The sequence below is a fragment of the Polistes dominula genome, unplaced genomic scaffold (genome assembly GCF_049000335.1).
Source record: "Polistes dominula isolate Pdom_NZ unplaced genomic scaffold, Pdom_raw_medaka contig_73, whole genome shotgun sequence".
Taxonomy (NCBI): Eukaryota; Metazoa; Arthropoda; class Insecta; order Hymenoptera; family Vespidae; genus Polistes; species Polistes dominula.
The window spans coordinates 2,544,106-2,552,821 of record NW_028300951.1 but is presented as its reverse complement, the minus strand read 5'-3'; the positions used below and the strand labels follow the sequence as shown (position 1 = coordinate 2,552,821).

Below are 8,716 nucleotides of genomic sequence, written 5' to 3'. Positions count from 1 at the left end.
TTATTTATTATCGATATTGATCATCTATTTATAATATTGATAGATTTTTCTCTGATAATTGATTAAATATTGATAACTTAGATTGCTATGATGATATTAAATTATAAATAATAAAATTAATTATTTAGAATAAAATAAAATATCAATTTTCTCAAATTATACTAATAATTTATTTATTCCAATTCTAAAAATTATCAAAAATAATACGAAATAATTTACCATACTGATTGAATAATTTTCATTTCAATTTTCAGATATTTATTTGTTAAAGTGACAAAGATTTTTTTTTCTTTCTAGAAATAAATTTTATTTAGTTTTGAAATTTTTGCTCAAGAAATTTTTTATTATTAATAAATTGATAAAACTTACTCGTTCATTTTTCTTTGAAAATACTGGGAACAAAGTTCAAAATACACAAGTATTTTGAGAATTCCTTTTATTTCCGCAATCTTCAATAATATATATATAAGATATATATTACATATATAATCTGTAAATATTTCTATGGAATCCCGTAAATTGAATATCTTCACTGCATAGTTATATATATATATATATACTGTTAACACAATATATGAATACTTCAATTTTCTAGCAATACATATGCATACACATATCCATATGAACTATAACAAATATTTTGCCCTTAAAACAATCTCTGATACACTAACACACAGACATTCAATCGATACTTTTCTCTTTTTGTACTCTCTTTTTAAAAATCACGAATTTGAATATAAACGTAAACGATCTATCAAACAATCTATACAAAAAAAAAATAACGAGAAATGTTCAAACAAATAATATTAGAAACTCCAACGTTCATAAATAAATCCATTTTTATATTTCATTAAATTCAACCTTGATAAATCGAAAAAAAAATTCTAACAATTATAAATAAAAAATAAAATTATATCAAAGTAGAATACCAAATGATATTAAATAAATTAAATTATTCCTTATTATATTTCTTTTTCGTTTAATTATATTTTTTTATTCACCATTTTATCATTCATTTAATTTAACTTTGATAAATCGAAAAAAAAAAAAAAATTCAAACAATGATAAATTTTATTAAACGAAATATTTAATTAAAATAAAATTAGATTAGATGTTAGATCAAATTATCTCTTATTATATTTCTCTGTCGTTTAATTATATTTTTTTTTTATTCATTCAAACAAAATAAAAAACAAATTAACAGTCTACAAGTGAATTGAAAAAATTCAAAAAAAATAACAATAATAATAATAATAATAATGAAGAAAAAAAAAAGGAAAGAAAAGAAAAGAAAGAAATAAAGAAATAAAAATAAAATGATATTTTTTTTTCTTTTCCCCCACGTACATTTCTTTTTCATCTTTATCGATTATTTCTTTTTCTACATTCTTTATCAAAAAATAACTCTGATGTCAAAATGTCGAGATGTTTGAAGGACCATACAAGGAACTTTATAGTCCCTAAGAGAGGATATATAAGGATAGGAGTGACAGAGGACCAGGGGTGGTTTTGACGGTATTGATTTCCCAAGCCCGGGACCTCGCACCATCTGCAACTCAAACGGTTCTCTCTGACTGAGATAGGTTCTAGGTATACCACCCTCCTCTCATGCAGTTCGTTTTCCAAATCTCCGTTTATAAAAGTATTCCTAAAAATTCAACTGTACCTTTATCTCATTAACATAAGTCTAATCAAAATTCATACATAACAATATTATCGTTTATACATATATATATATATATACCTAAAACCATAGTGAAAAATCATCAAATAAATATCATGTGTGCAGATCACACGTGTTAGAAGTGAAACCTGTAAAAAAAACTAAGTTTCAAGAGTAAGATAATTCTAAGGTTTATTTATTATAATATTATTACCATATATAACAAAGGTCACCGATATGATCTCGAAGTGGAGTAGCTGATAAAAAGTACACTTTTCCAAATTCAAGCAATAAAAATTGATGAATGCAATTGTCATAGATAGACACAAAAATCGTAGAATGTTTATCGAGGGAAATAATTCACACACACACACACATTTCGCATTCCGAAATCATACCGGTGACCTTTGTTATATATGGTAATAATATTATAATAAATAAACCCTACAATACTCTTGAAACTGTGCATTTGTCTCATTCTCTCGAAACTTAGTTTTTTTTACAGGTTTCACTTCTAACACGTGTGATCTACACACATGATATTTTTAATATATGTGTCTTAATATATTTATATATTTATTTATTTTTTATTTCTAATTTGTTATCGAATAAATTTAAGATAATTCTCATTTAGATAAAAATCATTCGTATTTAATGTTTAACAAGTTTCACATAATTAAGTACGTGTGTATTTTCAAGTACACGTGTTAATTTTTTACATCGAAAGAATTTATTTATTATTATATCAAAATTATTACACACAATATATTAGTCTTCTTCTAAGAAGAACCTTCTCGCTAGTAAATTTTTTTTTTTTTTTTTTACTTTATTTCCATACGTGATCGATAACCGTTCGATCGACTCGGTAGATTTCCAAAGTACACTCTTTCTCCTCTTCCTTTTTCTTCAGAAAAATTTCCATCTTGAGATTTTTACAAGAGGCCGAGCAGAAGCAACAGCAACATCAGCAGCAACAGCACCACCATCAGTAAAAGTACCGAAGGAAGGGAACGTGCGTTGAGGAAAATAATAAAAAAAAATAATAATAAAATAATAATAATAAATATAAAAAGAAAGGAAAAAGGAGCGAGACACACCGTATAGCTATTATCGAACAACTTGTTTATGCTCTGTTGGAACTTAAAGGTCTAAGAAGAAAGAACTGTAAGACGATTTTCCTTACATTACTTGATTTTTTCATTTTCTTTTTTTTTTTCTTCTTCTTCTTCTCAACCCTCTTAAAGAAAAATAAAATTAAAAAAAAAATAGAAAAAAAGAAAGAGGAAGTTAGAATTTTTATTTTATTATTTTTATTCTACATTTAGTCAGATATTAATAATGGGTCAATATTAAAATTAACAAATATTTTCTTTTTATTTAACAAAATTAATATCAATGATTATAATTAATCTATAAGACCGTAATTTATTTTCTAGATTTATATAATAAAAAATGACATTCATTTATTTCATTTATTTATACCTAACCACCATTTTCATCATTTCATTCATCTTGGTCTAAGCAAATTGTCGATTATTTTCAGTAGGAAAAACCTTGATATAAAACGAGTGACAAGGAAGGACAGAAAAGTAGAAAAAAAAAAGAAGAATAAAAAAATGAGAGAGAGAGAGAGAGAGAGAGAGAGATAAAAGGACGCATGAAGGTGCAAAAGGCAGTATCTCACTTTGTCTAATATAACAGGTGTCGTGCTTATAAATAACTAAACGTTCGCTCATAATGTTTTCTAAAGAAGAAGACCTTCCTACTGTCATACATTTTCTACAATACGAGTCAAATCGGTTTCGTAACGCACATATTTTAATATTAGTATTATTATTATTATTATTATTATTATTATTATTATTATTATTATTATTATTATTATTATTAACAATTTTCTCTCTTAAACTTACTATTTATTTCTTTCTATTTTAAACATTTTCATCCTTAATCGAATAAAGAAAGTCCTTTTTAACGTTGAAGAATTTAAAAATGTACAAACTTTTTCTCTCTTTTGAAGATTATTTTTTGACGAATTAATTCTAATCTTTTTCTTTCCTTTTATTTTTTAATTTTTTTTTTTTTTTTATACAGAGTATATGTCTCAAGAGTTGCATTATCCAATTAAAAAAAAAAAAAATTCATTTCTTTGGACAAGTATTAAGAGAATTAGGTTATGATGAACTCATTTTTTTTTTTTTTTTTTTTTGTAAGAACACTAATTCAAAATTATTATGTATTTTTTATTCTTCCTTTTATGAATTCTAAATATTTTTCTTTACTAACACCTTCTCATACTTATCCAATACTACGAAAGAATCTTTTTATCATTTCTCACTTCTCTAGAATCAACAACATACTGTTTTTGTCATTTCAACATGTTAGAATACAATTTTAACGTTTATTCACTTGAAAAACCTAACGGGAATTAATAATCCAACATGATTGAACCTACGATTATTATTTTTAAATCAATAAAAAAAAAAAGAAAAAGAAACAAATATTGCAATTCTGTCGATCGATATTAATTTGTTCTTTTTTATTTTTTATTTTTTTATTTTTTATTTCAAGCTTTTAAAACACCTTGTTATTAATGTATTTATTTATCAGAGGAAATAACGCATGTATGGCGTGACAACCGCAACCCAATTTTATTTCGTGATTTGCGGTTACCGGAACGTACACTGTGTGTGATTTAAAAATATATATCGTTTGGTCCAATCATATTGACGAAAATAAAACGAAAAATTCTTTCTTTTTTTTTCTTTTTTTATTTATCGTAAAACAAACCATTTTTACGATAAATACATAGAACAAAATTGTCTAATACTTTAACTAACAGTAATGTTTCCATACGTTTCACGAAACGAACTGATAACGATTGTTCTATTTTTATTTTCATTTATTCTATTTTGTAATACATGTGTCACAAAACACACGGTTCAAGTTCATTGCAAATTACAAAACAATTCTTTTCCTTAATATATATTTCCTTTTTTTTTATTTTATTTGCAAAAAAAAAAAAAGAAAGAGAAGAAATTCGTATTTCGATTTTATATTAAAAAAAAGAAAAAAGTATTGTCAAAAATAAATTGTAGACAAATTTCCTTTTAAATCTGAAAAAAAAAGGAAAAAGAAGAAACAAATTTTTTACATCTGAATCGAACGGACGTCATAAAACGATGAGCCTTAGTCGATAACCTTGAATCTCGTAGCTCCGAGAAAGAATTCGGTGGAAAAATAATATCTGGAATTTGTTCTTGTTCGAATGGATCAAAAAAAAGAAAAAAGAAAGGTAGACATTTAAACGGAAGAGGAATGACCGGTTGAAAGCTAAACTAAGGTCAATGAAAGGGAAACACAAGGATCTTTTTGTTAAAGTGTAAACCAACTATGTGTATACGTGTGTATTTATCTTTATTCACAATCGTCCTCCATACAATCGAGAGAGCTCGAATCGTAAAATAAAAATGGCAAGCTGTTTGACGAGCTAACATTAAAAAAAAAAAAAAAACAGAAAAAAAACAGAAAAAAAAAAGAAACATAACATCGACTTACAAAGTCCGTTCCATGAATAATCGAAAAATCAACCTTGAAATATGTACCGTTGGAAAATTTTAAGTTAAGTTTAGGTTAGTTGAATCTACATAGTGAGAAGAAAAAAGAATAAATGAAATATAAAAATAGATGATAATAGGAAGAAAAAAAAAACAAAATAGGAAAAACAAGTAAACCAGAATCAGAACTTGAACAATTATATGTAACAATATATTTAACAGTAAACAATTTATTATATTATATAAAGATCAATATTTATTGTAAAATTTAAAATGGTTTACTCTCTCTTTTTAATCAAACCAATTATTTCAATTATTATTTTTTTTTTTTTATTGTGTTTTATCCAGTTTCTCTGTTGGTTGTCATCGTTCAGTGGCCCTCTGCGTCATTTCTATATTTAAGTTGTCACCCATTTCTTTTTTATCTCTCTCTCTCTCTCTCTATCTCTCTCTCTATCTCTTTCTCTATCTGTTCATTGAAACGAGACCTTAACTACATTTCGAGATATGGGTCTCTTTCAACTCGAAGACTAGGGCAATAGTTTTAACGATGGACACATCGAGAAAGATAGAAATGAAGATAGTAGTAATAAAAAAAAAAAAAAAGAAGTAAAAGCAATTCCAATAAAACACGCGAATACTCACTCAAACATACACACATAAAAAAAAAAAAAAAAACAGAAGTGAGAATTTCTAATCTTATCTAATAATTTCATTATAAAAAGAATCTCAATCGATTTAATAGTTTATACAAAATTTTGTTGATTTTACGTGGAATGCTCTATGGATAATTAACGTTCATATTAGAATCGTTTCATATATTAGGTATTTATGAATTTTTATGTACCCAGAGGACCCTAACAGTTCGAAAAAAAAAAGATTAAAAAAAAAACCGAATTAACTGTATATAATACAGTTTTATAATCATTATTTGTGCATTGTCATCGTCATCCTAAGAATAGGAGACTCACCGTGCATTCATCGATAAAGATTTAAAGTGAATATATTTTTGTATTAAATAATTCCTCAAAAATTTTAATGATTTTCTGTAATAGTAATGATAGTGATAGTATTGTTTTTTTTATTTCGTTTCGCGTTATTTTTTATTTATTTAATACATCATTAAATACTCAAAATACTACTTTTACATATCACGTGTAATGAATTTGGATACATTTCAAGGACATGTGGGAAGCATGTTAACTTTGTTACGGCTTCGGAGGACCTAATGACACAGATTTAAGAGGCAGACAGTCAGTCGGTCGGTTCAGGAGTATTCAGTTAGTCACCAGTCGTATCAATCGCAGTTGTTATCTAAGTTGTAGTCATAAGATTGTGAAACTATTATTGTACTTTTCTAATACCTGTTTTAAATATATCTTATTAGTAGGATTAAACTGGATGTATGTTCACCTCGCACCTCTCACCCTAAATAAATTTCCCTACATGTATATATACTAGTGTATACTTGTATTTTTGCTTTAGTATTTTTATGCAATAATCATTAGCCTTGGCAGTCGATTACAACAAAAAGTACGTATACCCATTAGCATATTAGTTTATAAAACGTGATTGAACTAAGGTGTCGGAGGTGCCCCGGGGCATGCACTCTAGTTTAGGCTTTTGCACCCTGGTGGTATGTGAGAGAACCGTGGAGTGAGTGGGTGGGTATGTATATTTTTTCTTAAAAATATGGGTGATAGACAGGCAGTTAGCATACTTCTCTGAATGAATGTGAAATCTTTAATTTTAAGTAGGTAGGATCCAGAAAAGGCATTAGACTTCTTACTTCCACTCCGGAGTGAAAATTCCACCAATAAAATTAATTCCAATAATAAACAAATTATTATATAATATAAGTTTAATTTATTTAAAAAATATTTAATTAAAGTTTACATATGTTGTTAACAAAAGAGAAAATCTATTCGTATACATGTGTTGTATCGTTGCTAACTTGACGGATATTCTTGGTTACCGCAGATATCCAACAACGTCCTTGCCCAAGAGTTAAGTGGATACTCTGGTTTAGCCGTATAACCGCGGGATTTATCCTATATATCCCAAAGACGTGCCTTGTCGATAACTCAATAATAAAGGCTAACAATAAGAGAGAAAGAGAAACAGAAAGATAGAAAAAGAGAGAGAGAGAGAGAGGGAGAGAGGTTTGACATCTTAAGAATTAAACTTATCCTTATAAATACTCTAACTTTTGATTGAATAAACATATCATGCACAAAAGGTTTGTTTTTCATTATTCTATGTCAACTTTCGAATACACTCAAATGCTTGTCAAATACGATTAATATAATATAATATAATATCAGAAAAGTTATCGAAAACCTAAAATCATCTATTAGAAAAAATTTAATGAAACACTAGACTAGATCAAATATTTGTGTCTTTTATCAAAAATAAATAATTGTAGTATCAACAAAATAAACAATATTTTGAATTGTTTTATTTCCTACTTAGGTATGAGTAGATTTAGAATGATTTTTGCTTGCAACTCTTAACGAGATTAAGTTTGTCTCGTTTCAAGCTACTCGCTTACCTAACTTTGCTTCTATTTCTACTTACGTAAAATATATATATATGTGTGTATAGCTAGTACTTACGTACGTCGTCAGAACTTCCCGTTGAGTTTAGGAATGTTAGTATATATATATATATATATTTAGGTGAGAGCAAACTTGTCCTCCGACCCGTTTGAAAACGTAATCGATAAAGTTGGATGAATGTTTATCTTACACGCGTTATATTCTTGTCAGAAAAGATCTCCGATCAAGACGATTTCAGCTTAAGTTAGAGTACAATATTTTTAAAGATTTTTATTGTGTTTTTGTTTTTTTAGGAATATGTTTAACCCCATACACTTTGTATACACATCGAGGACATGTTTGTTCTTTGAATGTAGAGGATTTTTCTTACTCAAATTTATAAATCGAATGATAGGAAATGATACGATAATTTATTTAAAATAAACAACTAAATATTTCTCATTGTTTCTATTTTTTAATAATTTTTTCTAATATTTAACAATCACCGATTGTTTTCAAAAAGAAAATGAAAGAGAAAAAAAATTATTAAATATTTATATGCTTATGGATAATTATTCAGATAAAAACAGAAAAGCAATCGTTGTGTTATTTTTCAAGATAATCTTAAAAATGTCATGATCTTGTTAACAACTCGTAATCTGAATCGTGAAAATAAAATATTTCATCTTCAATTGTATTAAAGCGTGAGTTGATTATCTCGTAAACGTGAATGGATCCACCAGAAGGATTCGAATTCTTTCACGAGCTTTATTCTCGTTTCAACATTCTCTAACGTAAACATCACTGTTCTTTAATTAAAATAAAAGATTAGAATTCGTGAATCATGAAATAACATATCCCTTCTGTATAATTATTTAACAAAACATTTAGCTCTTAAAGTAATCGATGTAAAATTAATTTTATATGTAACATTTCAAATAACAAAACTTAACTTTTTA

General features: G+C 26.5%; 2 long non-coding RNA genes across 2 annotated transcripts; both read left to right on the top strand.

Moving 5' to 3' along the window:
- Positions 1 to 1,225: 1,225 nt before the first annotated feature.
- Positions 1,226 to 3,720, top strand: LOC149032633 (uncharacterized). The gene is made up of 3 exons (XR_016176367.1): positions 1,226 to 1,590; positions 2,574 to 2,827; positions 3,207 to 3,720. It is a non-coding gene; the product is annotated as an uncharacterized LOC149032633 (long non-coding RNA).
- A 62-nt stretch (positions 3,721 to 3,782) lies between these two features.
- On the top strand, positions 3,783 to 7,663 carry LOC149032632 (uncharacterized). Its single transcript, XR_016176368.1, has 2 exons — positions 3,783 to 6,888; positions 7,201 to 7,663. It is a non-coding gene; the product is annotated as an uncharacterized LOC149032632 (long non-coding RNA).
- The last annotated feature ends 1,053 nt before the right edge of the window (positions 7,664 to 8,716 follow it).